General features: G+C 40.8%; 1 long non-coding RNA gene across 1 annotated transcript in view; it reads left to right on the forward strand.

The window, feature by feature from the left end:
- The window catches only part of LOC142197457 (uncharacterized), a 113,037-nt gene that overhangs the window by 69,808 nt on the left and 25,809 nt on the right, over positions 1 to 17,420 (forward strand). The gene's annotated exons all lie outside the window — the stretch shown is intronic.

Consider the following 17,420-nt stretch of genomic DNA (forward strand, 5'->3'; position numbering starts at 1 on the left):
ATAGAACACCTGTGGAGAGATCTCAAAATGGCAGTTTAGAGAAGGCCCTCTTCTAACCTCAGGGACATGGAGCAGTTTGCCAAAGAAGAATGGTCTAAAATTCCAGCAGAGCATTGTAAGAAACTCATTGATGGTTACCGGAAGCGGTTGTTCGCAGTTATTTTGTCTAAACGTTGTGCTACCAAGTATTAGACTGAGGGTGCCAATACTTTTGTCCGGCCCATTTTTGGAGTTTTGTGTAAAATAATCAATGATTTGACTTTTTTTTTTTTCATTCTCTTTTGTGTTTGTTTTTTTCATTGCAAGCAAAATAAATGAAGATATTACTACCAAAGAGTTTGTGCTTGCAATCATTTTCTGGAAGAAACTGAGTATTATCTGACAGAATTGCAGGGGGGCCAATACTTTTGGCCAACACTGTAGTTATAACTATCCTTCTAAGGCATTGAACAGTGTGCAGCAAGGCATTGTAGTTCACTCAGAGCTATGTTCACCTATTTATCAAGGTATATTTATAAAAGGAAAATGTTTGTTTTGGTACCGTGTTAGCCAGTGGTTATGAAATATGAAAAAAAACAAAAAAAAAACTTTTTAAGTCTTCAGTAGGTGATACCTTTTTTAATGGCTAACTCATAATGATACATCTGTTATATCTGAAGAAGAAGCTCAGAGGAAGCTTCGAAACGTCATATTCTGTCATCATTATGAGTTAGCCATTAAAAAAAGGTATCACCTACTGAAGACTTAAAAAGTTTTTTTTTTGGTATATTTATAAGCATTCAGTCACTTCCACATGATACTGTCCTATTTCCTAGGTCTGTCTTGAGGGGATATCGTCACTCCATAGGGAGAGACCATCAAATTAGGTGTATGGAGTCTTATTAAGCCATGAGCGCTCCACTGTGCAGAGGAACATGGGAAGAATATGCATATCTGACTTCCATGATGTCATTAAGAAGCCAGTGCCTCAGGCATGCACACCAATAGAGAGTGCTCACTGATAATGTGTAAGTCTATCTTCCATGATGTAATTAGGAAAACAGAGCCTCAGTTAAGCAAACCAATAGAGGGCGCTCCCTTTAACATCGTGCCGACCTTCTCAGAGGCCTTTGTTTGCAATGATGTTGGGATTATACCAGGTAGTCCCTCAGCCAAGGACAGCTGTTTCGATGTTCTTGCATCTCATCAGCTTGGCACAGAGAGGACTGACCTGGCAGAGGTGAGAGGATTAGACAGGGTTGAGGGGATGTCGTCACTCCATAGGGAGAGACCACCAATAAGCCATGAGCGCTCCACTGTGTCTAGGTCTGTCTTGTAATACTCTCCCTTTTCACTGGTGAGTGGGAAAATGGATCATTACTAGACTGATCTGGGAGATAGGATGATATCACGTTACAACGTTACATGTGCAGATGGCTGAATGACCTGAGAAGTGGGATCCTCCTCCCCTTCTGACAAAGATCTCTTGATAAAAAGGTGAACACAGCTGTACTGAAACTACAATGCCTTACTATTTCAAGGAATCCTCCAAACTCAGTCCTTAGTGCTGCATGGTGGGATAGACATATTCAGGTTCAGTTAGTGCATACATATGTAATTTTTGGGAGGTTGTTCTTTCAAGAGTTATTCTTTGTAACAAAGAAGATATGTGGCTTCTGGGTGCATCAGGACTATGCAAATAGCAAATATGCTAAAATGTTGCTCTGTCTCAGGTCATGTAAGTCTCTGCTACAGATTTAGAAGAGCTGGAAACCTGAGAGGGGAGCAGTGGGGAGTAAAGGGAGACATATACAGGCAAAAAAAAATGCATAAAATGACACAGTGTTTCAAATAGTAAGACTTTCCATTTAGTGAGATGGGAATATTCCATTAACTATTGAATCTTTATTGTTGGTTTTGGTTCCTGTTGACTCTGTTGTGGTTTAAGTACAAAGGTTTCCATTGTGTTAGTGCAATGTACATTTTATGCAATGTAATTATTGCAATGCTGTAAGTACCGCCAGCAAAGTAATTTTGGTATGTAGTGGTTTGGGACATGGGTTTGTTCCTATAGTGTCACTCGAAGGTGTGTGTTCATTGTAACCTTTTTGTAACATTGGTGTTATGTAATTCCATGTATGTTTGATCCTGAAATGTGAATTAGCTCACCTATATGTTGTGATGTCAAAGCTAATTAGAATATTGACATATGCCCATATTTGAAGAAACATGTAATACACACCAGTCTAGGGTGAGGGGTTTGTGTCTTTTACAGCTATAGGAGCACAAAGAAAAGATTGTTGTGTTATGGGTTATTGTGGGGTTAGCTCCACATTCGTCCTCACTCCCTCTTGAACTTCTCAGAGTGACTAAAAGGGGACAATTTTTTGCTAATAGCGGTCAGACCAGCAAATGTCACAGAAGGTTGTGCCAAGGAAAAATCAGGTATACTTTGTCATAGTTAGCTAGCAAGTGGAGATGGAAGCTGAATTTGAATCTGAGTACCAGTCCAGAGATGGCTAGGACACAGTTGCCTGTATGTGAAAGTCTGTGCAATGGTGACAGAGAAAGATCTTAAAGAGGACCTTTCATCAGATCGGTCAGATCAGTGTCAGAAGGGTGTTTCTGACAGTTAGCCAGGGATGCCCTTCTGTCCAGCAGCGCCTATCGCGCTGTGCTCTAAGACCAGGGAGGAACTCCCCCCTCCCTCTGCTCACACAGCTCGTCCATAGACGAGTATCAGGAGCGGGAGGGGGGTGTTCCTCCCCGCTCACACAGTACAGCGCGATAGGCGCTGCTGGGCAGAAGGGCGTCCCTGGCTAACTGTCAGAAACACCCTTCTGACACTAAAGCGCTACGGTCCTGGGACTGATAGCGCTTTACACCGGGCACAGATCGGGAAAGCCGACAGTGCGCTGAATTCAGCGCACTGTCAGCTTTCCGGCAGTATATAAAACTGCCTGTGCCCAATCTGATGAAAGATCCTCTTTAAAGACGCAACATTGCAAGGAAAGTGTAGTTGTGGCTAGACCAAGTTAATGCTAGTACATTGCTATTAGAGGTAACTGTGACAGAGTGGTTAGGACTGGTACAAGGAGAAGCTGAGCTGTTGGGGTATGAAGTGATTCTATTGTGGATATATCTGACGGTGTGAGCAGCACTCTCCATGGAGTATAGATGGGTACACCTATTCCACAGGGGGCTGACTGAAATCCACCAGATCAATAACTCATATATATGAAAGGATAGACAGCACTCCAATTTTTGATCTTGCTTGTTAGGTTTATTTACACAGTGTACATTCCATGACCAAGCATGTGGTTGCAACCACTACTCAATAGAACAATATATCATAGAATCGTAGACATTCAAAATCACTTTGGGTGAAACCTGTCCATGTTGGACTATTTGGCACTTTGTTATAGGTCCCAGCCTCAATCGAGGACTGGTCGGTTAATTGTTCTGCTGTTGTTGTAAGAAAAAAAATCTGTTTTCCCCTTTCACGCCATGAAGTCTGCAGTGTGCTCACCCATAATGTCAGCATTAAAAACACAATTGGACATTGACAGTCCAGCAATGAATAGCTTAGAAATAGTAAATCTACAGTAAATCTACAGTAAAGAATATTGCTGATTAGATAAACAAACAGTAACATAATTTGGACATGCGTTACATTTCCAAAAACATGTCAGGCCCTGAAGCTTAGTCTCCTATCAAAAGTATTGTTTCTGTATTCAACCTTCTTATCAGAATAGACAGAACAATGGGGATTGCTTGTTTGAAACCTCTCCGCTCCCAAGTATCTTACTGCTGATAACTTTCTTCCACACCCTGGAGCATTTTAAAAGTACACAGTACTAAGTGTTTTATTGTAGTATTACTGCAAGTGCCAAATCTTTGTGGCAATCTTTCCAAATGCTGTGTACTTTTACCCTTCTCCAAGGTACTGAAGCCCAGGAGCCAGGACTGTTGTTGATGTTGGTAGGAGTAAGTTCTTTGGGAACTGTGAAAATAAATAGCATTGGAATACAACGCTTTAGTAGCCTACATTTCATTTTTTTATAATATTTGAGGTTACTTTATTAGCACACAGGCCATATAATATTTGTGTCAAGATCTTTCTCAATAAAAACCCCCCAAAATCTTTTGAAGTTAAAATCGTGATAATGTCATAATGAAGAAAAATTACATGTTTACAATGAAAAATACTACTTGATGAAAAAGGCTATGGCTATACTACATTTGGTAACAGATGGAGTAACATTATTTGTATTCACTTTTGTTGGTTACAAATTACAATAATGATTCAAATCTGCTGGTAACACTGGACTACAAAACTTTGACCCCAAAGGTGAATATTCACAATAAGTAATAGCATAGAAAATCAGCAATTGTTCCTTAAAGGGGCTCTATCACTGGGAAAAGTCATTTTTAACTAATCACATCCTTGCATAGCCTTTAGAAATGCTATTCTACACTTACCTTTAGTAAGTCGATTGCCTCAGTGGTTTCTGAATAAGTCCGTTTTTATTAATATGCTAATGAGCTTCCAGCCAGCTCAGGAAGTTCCCAGCAGCCTTCTCTCTCCTATTATCTCCTATGTGTGTGAGGCAAACAGGAAGCTGAGTCATCATCATCATCAGCAGCAGCAGCCTCCATTGGAAAACAACAGGGAGAGGTGTGCACGATGTATCCTGCAACAGTTTAATTAGCATATGAATAAAAACGGACTTATTCAGAAACCACTGAGGCAATCTATATACTAAAGGTAGGTGTGGAATAGCCTTTCTAAAGGCTATGCAAGGATGTGATTAGTTAAAAATGACTTTTCCTAGTGATAGAGCCCCTTTAAAGTGTACCATCAAATATAAATTCAATTTAATAAATGAATAGCATGGGTAAATAGAAGAAAAAAACTATCTTCATTATCTGGAAATACATCCACAGCAGTGCTACAAACTCGCTATTCCCTTGTGCAGACTTTTTTTGGCTTTATTTTACTTGAGACTCCTTGTATCACTGTTCTTTACATGCAGTGAATCTGTGAACAAACTGCGTGCCCCATGATTTCTCTTCCTGCTCTCATTCTCTATACACTCTCTAGTCCAATAAAATTGCAGGTAATAAACCACTCCCACTTACGAGATTGCTATGAAGTTTTGTTTTCAACTCCCCCTTATGAGCAGCAAAAACAGAGATGGAGAGCAGGCAGATGGATTGAACTATAGTTGGTTCCAAGATTCAATGCATGTGAATAATAGTGATACAAGTAGTCTCAAGTAAAATAAAGCCAAGAAAAGTGTGTACAGTATTTAGTATTTAGCTCAGCTGTGGATATATTTGCATATAATTTTTGGAAGCTGGATAACCCCTTTAAACTCTTGTCTGTAATAGCACCTGTATTCACCTTCACACAAACAAGTATATGGAGGGAGGGGGAGGAATAGGCTGAAGCGAATGTCAGGTATTTAAATATGGCGGCCACTCAGGAGCTAATGCTCAGAATTAGTGGCCACACTGATCATGGGCATAAACCCCGACTCAGGCACCTCATTCAAAGCTGACCAAGGTGCCATTTTACGCCGGCACCCAGATCGAGCTCCAGGGCTGATATTCTGTTACCAGAACAGGCCTGTCTGTCATTGCTTTCTATTGCAGGATGCTCTATGCAAACTGCAATAGAAGTACTGATATTTTGCAGTGCATCAATGATCAGACCTCCTGGGGTTCATGACCCTTAGGGGGGTCTAATAAGTGCAATAAAATTAAAATCACCCCTCTTTCCCTAGAACACTTATAAAAGTACTTCAATACTGTAAAACGTATACAAGTTAGGTATACCTGTGTCTGAAAACCCAATACACAATAGGAAAAAGGATAAGGGACACAGCCCACTCACAGTGAATTCAATGTTAGAGATATACAGGGTGGCAATAAAATAACCTCAGGTGTTTGGAGTCGTGTGCAGGCTGACGCAATGGACGGAATTGCCTGAAAATTTGTATGTGTGCTAATCAAGGCATGGGGAAAAAATTTTTATACCAAAACTCCCCACCAGGGGATTTCTGTTTTACATCACCGACGCCACTGGAGGTGTGGTTGGGGCAGTGCTCTGGATTTATCATGATTTACACCAGTAAAGTCTATGAGCTTATGTAGATTTCAGTGCAAGTGCATAGCCCTACAGAGGAATGCGCCTCATCATATATGTGGTGAACCCCCACCATCAGAGGGATATATGATGATGAAGACACCATTGTGTGTTTGGATGTTTGTGAGTTCGGATGTTTGTTCCTCAATCACGCTAAAACGCCTGGACGGATTTGCGTGCAATTTTCCACAAACATAGTTTTCCCTTAGGATTGAGTCACAGGCTACTTTTGGTGCCACTAAACAACATGGCTTCCTAGCAGGAGACTCACAAAAGCAGGACTCCTAGCCCCAGCTATAGGTTCCTGTCTCAACCTGCCTGCACACTTCTTACTGTCACCTCAGGAGTAGCTCTCACTCTACTCACTCACATTTACATATAGCTTTCCACTATATAACACATCACATTGTCTGTATTACTACATACACAATATAACACATCACATTTGTCTGTATTACTACATACACAATATAACACATCACATTGTCTGTATCGCTACATACACAATATGACACATCACATTGTCTGTATCGCTACATACACAATATGACACATCACATTGTCTGTATCACTACATACACAATATGACACATCACATTGTCTGTATCACTACATACACAATATGACACATCACATTTGCTATCCCACCAATCTTTTTAAAGCACTTTTACAGTTTCACACGTCTGTGTCCGCCCAATTCTCAAATCACCGCAGACGAAGTCGCGGGTAAAAGCTAGTTCTTTATAAATCTCCCCCATCTCTCTATCCTTTTGGCTACTTAATGGATAGAGAGAGGGATGTAACCATGGGGAGTGCTAATATAGTGGTCATACGAAGGCTGCGATGTCTAAAGAAGATTCCAATACTACCAATAACATGTAGGGCCCCTTCACACGGCGTAAGCGCTCGGCTCATTCCGAGCCATACACGCGAGCGCTTCTAAACACTTCCCATTCACTTCAATGGCAGCGCGCGTAAAGCTGGCTTTACGAGCGCTCCCATTGAAGTGAATGGGAAGTGTTTAGAAGCGCTTGCGTGTATGGCTCAGAATGAGCCGAGCGCTTACGTCATGTGAAGGGGCCCTAATAGTCATAGGGTTCTATTGCAGATCAGATCTTGTAGTGACGCCACATATAATATATAGACTGCTCAGTTGGTTAGATAGCAATTCCCAGATATCAGCATTTTCAGTCGCTTCAGAAATGTAATGTATGGATGATGGGGATGTGACTAATACTGTCCAGCTTTATAGCACTATATATTGAAAAGACAGGTGCCTATTGATTTTAAAGTAAAACTGAAGGAAAAATAAAAGCAGGAATCAAATTTACTCACTTTACCTATAGTAATAAAAATGTGCAAGCCTCCAGAATTTGCTTTTCAAAGTTCACATTTGGCCGGCAGAGGAGAGGGTGAAGTAAGGTCATACGAGAAGTCTTTATCGACTGGCTAAGCAGCACAATTTTGTCTTTCATTGTTTTGTTTTTTTTCCTCTTTCGAGGCAGATGGCAGAGAGTGTTTCTTGCTTAACTTTACGGGATGTTTTGCAGCCTTTACTGGCCAGAGGCTTGATGTGGTTTATGACATCATTTCTGTATGTCCCAGTGTCCACAAAAGAAGGATGTGTTTTCTGCCGTATCATATGAGAATCAGTCATTTAGTGCCTGTGATTTGCATACGTGCTTATTGTTTTCCAAAGTGACGAGCAGCACTTCATTTACATTTCTACTAGAAATCCAGTGTCATGCGCTTGATGCTTTCATGAAGCAGTGTGTTATATATGTCATCTTCTAATATCCAAGGTTAAGTGGATATTTCACATAATGTTATGTTGTCCTATAATAAGACTAATGCAGTAAATATTCTTTTTATTGATGTTTATGGAGCAATATATTTTCATACTAAACATTCTCTTTGTAAGGCATTCTCTATGACATGAAGTCAACAAACACTGACCTTAGGGCAGACGCTGTGTAAGTGGTTTTCATATGGCCACATAATGATAAATATCAGGAATAAAAGGAGTGCAAGTTTCTCACACGTGGGAAGTCACTTAAAATTATTTTCTTCTGTTTCTGAATAATCCTGTTGTATTTCTTATAAAACTAACTACCATTGTCTGTACACATCCCTCTTTGTAGCTCCTTTACAAGTGCTAGACATATGGTAGGTAAAGTTATTTGTTTAAGGTGAAGGCCCCACGTAGCGAACACCACTAAAAAGCGCTATGGCAAAAAAATGCAGTAAAAACGCAATGCAACTTTTTCTGCAGTGTTTTTCATTGAGTTTGTGCTGTTTTTTTTTTCTTTTTTTTTTTTTCTTTTATACTGTCCCTATAGGAAAAATGCTTGCTATTCCACAACTAAAATTAACATGCTGCATTTTCTTAAAAAGTTTTTCCTCATTTTTTTCCCACGTTTACACGAGACATACACCTTAAAAATGTACAAACTCCCCCCCCCCCCCCAGCTCATTGGAACACTAGAAACTGGAACTTCAAGGAAAAGCTCATCAAAAGCAATAATGATTATAGACCATATAAATTTATTGATGCATCCTATACATCCTGCAGCTTACCAGAACAACTTTTAGCTCCTCCAATACTTAAAGGGGTTTTTCGGAAGTTAAATATTGACCTACCCTATGATCGATGGGGTTTACTTGGCACAGATCAACCACTTTATAACCCAGTGATTTATTTGCCATGTGGCCTGTTTGTAGCTCAGTCCCACTAAAGTGAAAGGGGCTGAGTTGCAATACCTAGCACAACCTCTGCCTATACAATGTACAGTGCTATGCTCCGTACTCATTTAATAAGCTCATCCAAATACTATGTTCAATTAAAACAGCTAAGCGTTGGGATCCCACGAATCTGATAATGGGGATAGGTTATCAATATTATAAGCCAGTTTTACTTCGCCAAGATTTGCAACTTTTTAATCGCTAATTGCTATCTATATTGTCACAACAGGTGTGTTTTGCACTGCCTATGCCACTTTTGCCAAAAAGGAGTATGGCGACTGCATGCTGGGGGCCAGTTTTATTTTCATTTATGCCAGAAATCGGTTATAAATTAAGCTGGAAATATACCCTGTCCTCATTATAAAAGAGGTGCGCTATCCAATGGTGCCGGTGATATGTCTTTACAAATGCAGGGTGCCTCAAGGTCCTGTTTGTATACATTCCAGAAGACATCAGGTTCCCACAAACTGTAGGATTTACAGGCTGTTATGCATGCCCAAAGCTATCCTATTCATTCCTATGTGCCATGGTTGTATACAGTAGAATATAGGGGAGGGGAGAAATACAGTGCATATGCATACTACATATTCTGTGTAATTCCCATAGTAGCTCTTGCATTGTTTTTGTGTAGCAGGAATATCAGGATGATATGTGCTATAATTTCTTTCCAGATATAAGAGTGCTATAGTGCTTGAAATGAGAGGAAAATGTGAATTGAAGGGATCAGCTAAAAATAAATGTGTGTATAAATATTTTTATTTCCTTATTTCTGTGCCACTTAACTTTACCAGTGTCATCATTAGAATGTACAGGAAATATGGACATATATAAATAGATTAAAGGCAAGGAAAATAGTGATTATTTTTTTACCACACTTTTTTGCACACCACATGAAAAGCTATAAATGTCTTTTTTCATACAGCGCGTGCTTCTAAAGAAACAGATCCAGAACTCTTTTGGGTATGATGTTTAGAGGTGAGGTCATTTATTTTATGAATCTAATTTTATAACTTTGTGGCAGTTATATTTTTAGTTCTACTGTACAGCATGTTGACATCCTCCAGACTACTACTAGCTTGAAGGCCCACTAAAAACCCAAACTAAATGATAGCGGGTAATGGCAAAACTTGGTACAACCCCTATATAAAGTATATTATACAAATGTTATACAAATACCTCTACTTGATACTAATAAAAATAACAAAAACAAAATATTAAATAATAGTTGTATATAATTCACAGTTACTTGAATATGGCCTTAATGTTCCTTGCAGAGAAATCCTAGGGCCACATACCAAGAAGCGAAATTGCATTACTGTTGTCTAAACTGTGTCCTGCTTACATACATACTTTGCCCTAGAGTCCTGCTGCAGATCACTAAGCAGCTGGACAACCAGGAGTGCTGTTGAACTGTCAACATTTAGAATGGATCTCAATAGTTCGACACCCATCAATCATGAAATGATAGCATATCCTAGTGATATGACATTATTTAATAATATGGGATTACCCTAGTGTTGCAAAAGAAGGAAATTCATTTTGATATTGAAAATTGTATCTCTTCGTGTTAGCTTCTCCTATCTGAGTGAAGACAAAAGGAGAATTCAGTTTATGACCTTTCACTTTTAGTCAGTGTTTATAACAAGAAATAATCAACTTCTCTATTCGAAAGGGTTTTTCCTACTGTAGATTAAGTGTCTCAATACTGGGAATATGATCATTAATGGTCCAACGATAAAGAGAATGGGGGTTCTTGTGTGTGCCCCATGTGAACAGAGCAGTATTGCAAGAGATCACTGTCCCACAAATCCCATAGACAAGAATGGAGTGGGTGGTACCCTTCCATTCACAATACGCACAGTTCTAGAGATTGCGGGGGTCCAAGCAGTCAGACACCCAGTGATCAGACATTTATGCCCTATCTTATAAATAAGGTATGTGCCATTTGTGGGAGACCTCTTTTAAGTTTAATCTGTATAATAAAGTTTAGTCATAAAATAGTCAAAGTCATGCAGTAGTGTGTTGAAGAACGTGAAGGAGATGCAAGAAAAAAGACAAAGAAGACAATAGAGACAGCCAAAAAGAAATGGAGAGTGGGCCTCTAGAATGTTTTTTTTTCTGAAGGGTCCAAGAAACCTCAGTCCAACACTGCCTGAGAATAAGTTAGAAACACACTGATTTCACACTTGCAATCTTTGATACACCTTCAAAACTGCATGCATTTTTTAACAATTTAGTATTGAACGAATTGTAACGGCTTCACAAGTGCAGTGTGTGAATGTACCCTCAGAGCTACTACATCCTTACTTCCTATAAATTACATAGAAAAATTCATCTTTTACCATCACTAGGCTTCCTTAGTGTCCCAACACACAGTATATGGTTCTCCATTGGCCCAACACAGTATAATGCTCCCCAGTGGCTCCAACTTTATAATGCTGCTCAGTTGCTCAGGATGCCACATAATATTCCCCACTGGTCCGCAGACACCTAATAATGCTCCTAGTGTCCCGAGACACTTAGTAATGCTCCCCATAGGCAAATAATAATGTTCCAAAGTGGCTCCCAGGCAAGTAGTAATACGCCCCCAGTGGCCAAAAGTAAAGTGGCAATGCACCCCAGTGACCCACAGCCAAGTTGGGATACTGCTCAGCAGCACCCAAACTGCAGTTGTTCCATATTAATAGAAAACAACCAACACTTACCCATCCTCATTCTTCTGGAGCTTTGCTGGTCTTGTCTGCATCTGAGTGAACTGGGTTTTCACCAGACATTATTAGCGGATACCTGAGTGGTTAAAGCAGTAAGCTAAAGGCTTCCTGCTCCACCCTTCTTTTTTTTTTTTTAACTGTAATTTTTATTAAATTTTTTTATAAATAACATAACAATATAAGAAAATCAAAATAAACGGAAAAAAAGAAGTATATACAACAAGTTGTAAAATGGCAACACAAATAACACAGGCAGGAGGGGGAAGGGATGAGAAGGGGAAAAGGAAGAGGGAAGGGGGATGCTCCCACCCTTCGATTCAACTATATGCCTGGTTGGAGTGGATTAAAACACTTGATAAATGTGTAGCAAGGCATGTTGGACAGATTTTTTGTGTGAGTTATGTCAGATATATGGCTTGTTATCTTACTTAATCCCCTAATTATGTTTCCTAAAGAGACAGTTGGATCCCATCTTTACACCAGGGGTCACTGATCCTAGACGCGCTTCTGCACCTCACTAGCCCACTGCTTTACTCCAGTGGCTGCTGGATACCTGGTACAGATTTAGGCCTCTCAGTATACATCATACATCATCATTTATGTAGATCCATTCTGACCATTAGTCTTTTGTTCACCCATAAAAACAGATATAGTATTAGACGAAAGACTGGTTGCATGTTCTGCTCTCACTGGTGGCACTTTAGAATATATTTACCTGCATTACTTGAGCTTGGTAACCTTTTTGACTATAAATTAGGGTAAAGATATTTGTCCATTGTTACCAAATTATGTTTCATATTCTGTGCATATAGATTCAGTCAAGTATATCTTTTATATCTGCACAGGAAGAAAGAAGAAAGAGGTTGCATGACTATAACTGACTAACATAGGAGGGAGTGTCTCCAGGGAAAGTAGACCCATGACCTCTAATACAGCTAACAATGGTAGTTTTATGATGGCTACCTTCTTTCCCAGACATGCGAGGAATCTGAGCTAACAGAAAAACGTCACTGCTTGCTGGAGGAACTCTTTAGATTCTCTCTTATATATTATCATTTTTATTTAAAATATATATATATATATATATATATATATATATATATATATATATATATAATATATTTTGTGGTTTTGATATCCTTGAGTCGAGCTTGTCACCTCCTACACTAACTAAATTCTGTTTGCTCAGACATAAAAAAAAATAAATCAGTTACTTTTTTAAGGGCTTATTATTGTTGTTTGAAGTGGAGAGAATGTGGTTTTTCTTTTAGCTGACTTTAACAGATTCTCTCCATCTCTTTGGCACGAACATCATTTTGGGTCACTGTGAACTGCTGCTACACGCAGGTACTGGGGAGAGGCGAACAAACCAAAGATAATATGCCTCTAATCTGTATGAGCAGTGGTTTAGTAGCCATATTACAGCAACACACCCACATACACTCACCGGCCACTTTATTAGGTACACCATGCTAGTAACGGGTTGGACCCCCTTTTGCCTTCAGAACTGCCTCAATTCTTTGTGGCATAGATTCAACAAGGTGCTGGAAGCATTCCTCAGAGATTTTGGTCCATATTGACATGATGGCATCACACAGTTGCCGCAGATTTGTCGGCTGCACATCCATGATGCGAATCTCCCGTTCCACCACATCCCAAAGATGCTCTATTGGATTGAGATCTGGTGACTGTGGAGGCCATTGGAGTACAGTGAACTCATTGTCATGTTCAAGAAACCAGTCTGAGATGATTCCAGCTTTATGACATGGCGCATTATCCTGCTGAAAGTAGCCATCAGATGTTGGGTACATTGTGGTCATAAAGGGATGGACATGGTCAGCAACAATACTCAGGTAGGCTTTGGCGTTGCAACGATGCTCAATTGGTACCAAGGGGCCCAAAGAGTGCCAAGAAAATATTCCCCACACCATGACACCACCACCACCAGCCTGAACCATTGATACAAGGCAGGATGGATCCATGCTTTCATGTTGTTGACGCCAAATTCTGACCCTACCATCCGAATGTCGCAGCAGAAATCGAGACTCATCAGACCAGGCAACGTTTTTCCAATCTTCAATTGTCCAATTTCGATGAGCTTGTGCAAATTGTAGCCTCAGTTTCCTGTTCTTAGCTGAAAGGAGTGGCACCCGGTGTGGTCTTCTGCTGCTGTAGCCCATCTGCCTCAAAGTTCGACGTACTGTGCGTTCAGAGATGCTCTTCTGGCTACCTTGGTTGTAACGGGTGGCTATTTGAGTCACTGTTACCTTTCTATCAGCTCGAACCAGTCTGGCCATTCTCCTCTGACCTCTGGCATCAACAACGCATTTCCGCCCACAGAACTGCCGCTCACTGGATGTTTTTTCTTTTTCGGACCATTCTCTGTAAACCCTAGAGATGGTTGTGCGTGAAAATCCCAGTAGATGAGCAGTTTCTGAAATACTCAGACCAGCCCTTCTGGCACCAACAACCATGCCACGTTCAAAGGCACTCAAATCACCTTTCTTCCCCATACTGATTCTCGGTTTGAACTGCAGGAGATTGTCTTGACCATGTCTACATGCCTAAATGCACTGAGTTGCCGCCATGTGATTGGCTGATTAGAAATTAAGTGTTAACGAGAAGTTGGACAGGTGTACCTAATAAAGTGGCCGGTGAGTGTATGTCCACAAGGTGCTAAAAGACATGCTTGCTTTAATCTTAATGCTGGGTTCCACTTGTTGAGTTTTTCCTTTTTCACATGCATTTAACTCCACATCAGCAAACATCCAATGTAGTTAACCATTATATGACTGAGACAAAAACCAGATCTCTTTATACATGTTAGATTTACTTAAAGGAGTTTTATGAAAACATAAGGATGAAATTGGATTAAACCATTGAACTTATTTAGGAAATATATTTGTTAAATGTTCTAATCATAAAAGCAAGAACAGATGCTCAATAGAAAAAAAACCTCCAAAGCCTACATTCACATGGAGTATAAAACGGACGTTTTTGCATCCAAGGACAACAGCTTTCATGGATCCCTCAGTGTATAGACATAACAATGAAAACAGATTAAGGCCGGGGCTCCACTTGGCGAAACCATTGTGGAAAAAAATTCAGCATTTTACGGTCACAGCAGAGTGGATGGGATTCTAGCGTATCCCATCCCCACTTTGCAATAAAATACACGCATCAGATACGTTGCAGTTTCCAAAACTGCATGTCAATTATATCTACTGAAACCTCTACAAACTTTCTGTACAAAGTGCTGCGTGAAGAACCGCGATACGTTTCCACTATGGTTTTTCCTGCAACACTTTACTGCTGCGGGACGCCACATGGGGCCTGAAATAGAACATGCCCTTATTTTTTGACTGTTTTTGGAGGACATTTTTACTCTACAGTGCCTGCAGAAGCCCACACTGCAGAGTAACACCCCTAAAGCCCTTTTCAACTTATTAGAATAATTATAAAACACCTAAATTCTCAGCATCAGAGCATCAGTCCAAAATAACAGACATATTTGGAAAAAGTCTCAGACGCCCTACAAGGTATGGTGAATAGATTGTCCTTTTCCGGGTGTCAGACTTTAATGCAGCCGTGTAACGGACACTTCAACACCCGCCACATGCCTTATTTTGTGAATGTAGGTGTATCCTGGGGAAACAAATCTAATCAACAAGCTGGAACTAAAACCTGCAAACCAAAGAAACCTGTGATTTGAGTTTTCAGTTTACCCGCAGCTTTCATCCTTTGCAGTTTATTTAACTTTACTGCTGTGGCTTTTAGTGAAAGATTGTTCAATTTCAGCAGGGTATTGTTAGGTGTGTACTAAGTGTGAAGGATCGCCTCGCCTTGCCAAACCGCTTGGCACACCTGCAGTCACCCCTCTTATCTTACTGTCCATTCTCACCCTTAGAGTGTCCAGGTCTTGTAGGATAATATGAAACGAGCTTTATAAATTGTATATATTTATTAACCCCAAGTGGGTCAGTACTAGCCACAAACATACATGGAGACATACTCACCGGCCACTTTATTAGGTACACCTGTCCAACTGCTCGTTAACACTTAATTTCTAATCAGCCAATCACATGGCGGCAACTCAGTGCATTTAGGCATGTAGACATGGTCAAGACAATCTCCTGCAGTTCAAACCGAGCATCAGTATGGGGAAGAAAGGTGATTTGAGTGCCTTTGAACGTGGCATGGTTGTTGGTGCCAGAAGGGCTGGTCTGAGTATTTCAGAAACTGCTGATCTACTGGGATTTTCACGCACAACCATCTCTAGGGTTTACAGAGAATGGTCCGAAAAAGAAAAAACATCCAGTGAGCGGCAGTTCTGTGGGCGGAAATGCGTTGTTGATGCCAGAGGTCAGAGGAGAATGGCCAGACTGGTTCGAGCTGATAGAAAGGCAACAGTGACTCAAATAGCCACCCGTTACAACCAAGGTAGCCAGAAGAGCATCTCTGAACACACAGTACGTCGAACTTTGAGGCAGATGGGCTACAGCAGCAGAAGACCACACCGGGTACCACTCCTTTCAGCTAAGAACAGGAAACTGAGGCTACAATTTGCACAAGCTCATCGAAATTGGACAATTGAAGATTGGAAAAATGTTGCCTGGTCTGATGAGTCTCGATTTCTGCTGCGACATTCGGATGGTAGGATCAGAATTTGGCGTCAACAACATGAAAGCATGGATCCATCCTGCCTTGTATCAACGGTTCAGGCTGGTGGTGGTGGTGTCATGGTGTGGGGAATATTTTCTTGGCACTCTTTGGGCCCCTTGGTACCAATTGAGCATCGTTGCAACGCCAAAGCCTACCTGAGTATTGTTGCTGACCATGTCCATCCCTTTATGACCACAATGTACCCAACATCTGATGGCTACTTTCAGCAGGATAATGCGCCATGTCATAAAGCTGGAATCATCTCAGACTGGTTTCTTGAACATGACAATGAGTTCACTGTACTCCAATGGCCTCCACAGTCACCAGATCTCAATCCAATAGAGCATCTTTGGGATGTGGTGGAACGGGAGATTCGCATCATGGATGTGCAGCCGACAAATCTGCGGCAACTGTGTGATGCCATCATGTCAATATGGACCAAAATCTCTGAGGAATGCTTCCAGCACCTTGTTGAATCTATGCCACGAAGAATTGAGGCAGTTCTGAAGGCAAAAGGGGGTCCAACCCGTTACTAGCATGGTGTACCTAATAAAGTGGCCGGTGAGTGTATATTAGTGGAAGACAAGCAGATACGGTAACAAAAGCATGGTACAGTACAATAAAAGAAAAGGAGATTAAAAGGTTAGAAAAAGAGATATAATACCTAGGTGGGTCTCTGGAGTTCCTTCTCATAAAATCCAGGGCACATTGCTTAGAATCCTTAAGTGAGCCTCAGGTTTTTGGGGTGGCATTCCCCATCAGTAGAACAGGACATAGCACATGGCTTCTTCAGTCTCAGTACATGGTATTCAAATCAAGCAAAAGATCACAGTCCAGGTGAGACACCTATGATATACCTGGACAGCAGAGAACAGGCCACATGACCGCCTCAGGGGAGACAATATATCTCTATCCAGCCCCCTCCCACAATGAGGTCCCCAGGGAGAGAAGCTCAGCCCTCCATCTTGCAACAAAATAACTATGAGCAGCCATAATTCCCTGTCAGATGATAAGAGGGCCAAGCCAGTGACACAGTGGGGTTCATAGTGTGGTCCCCATCATGTAGACACCAAGGATCACACCCCAATCCCCTTTGGGTAATGTGTTCAGTGTCTGGACCTTTCCCCTTCCCTCAACCATACAATGTTTGGACTTGGAACGCGCGCCTCCGCATT

Source organism: Leptodactylus fuscus, chromosome 3, assembly GCF_031893055.1.
Source record: "Leptodactylus fuscus isolate aLepFus1 chromosome 3, aLepFus1.hap2, whole genome shotgun sequence".
In the NCBI taxonomy this organism is placed as follows: Eukaryota; Metazoa; Chordata; class Amphibia; order Anura; family Leptodactylidae; genus Leptodactylus; species Leptodactylus fuscus.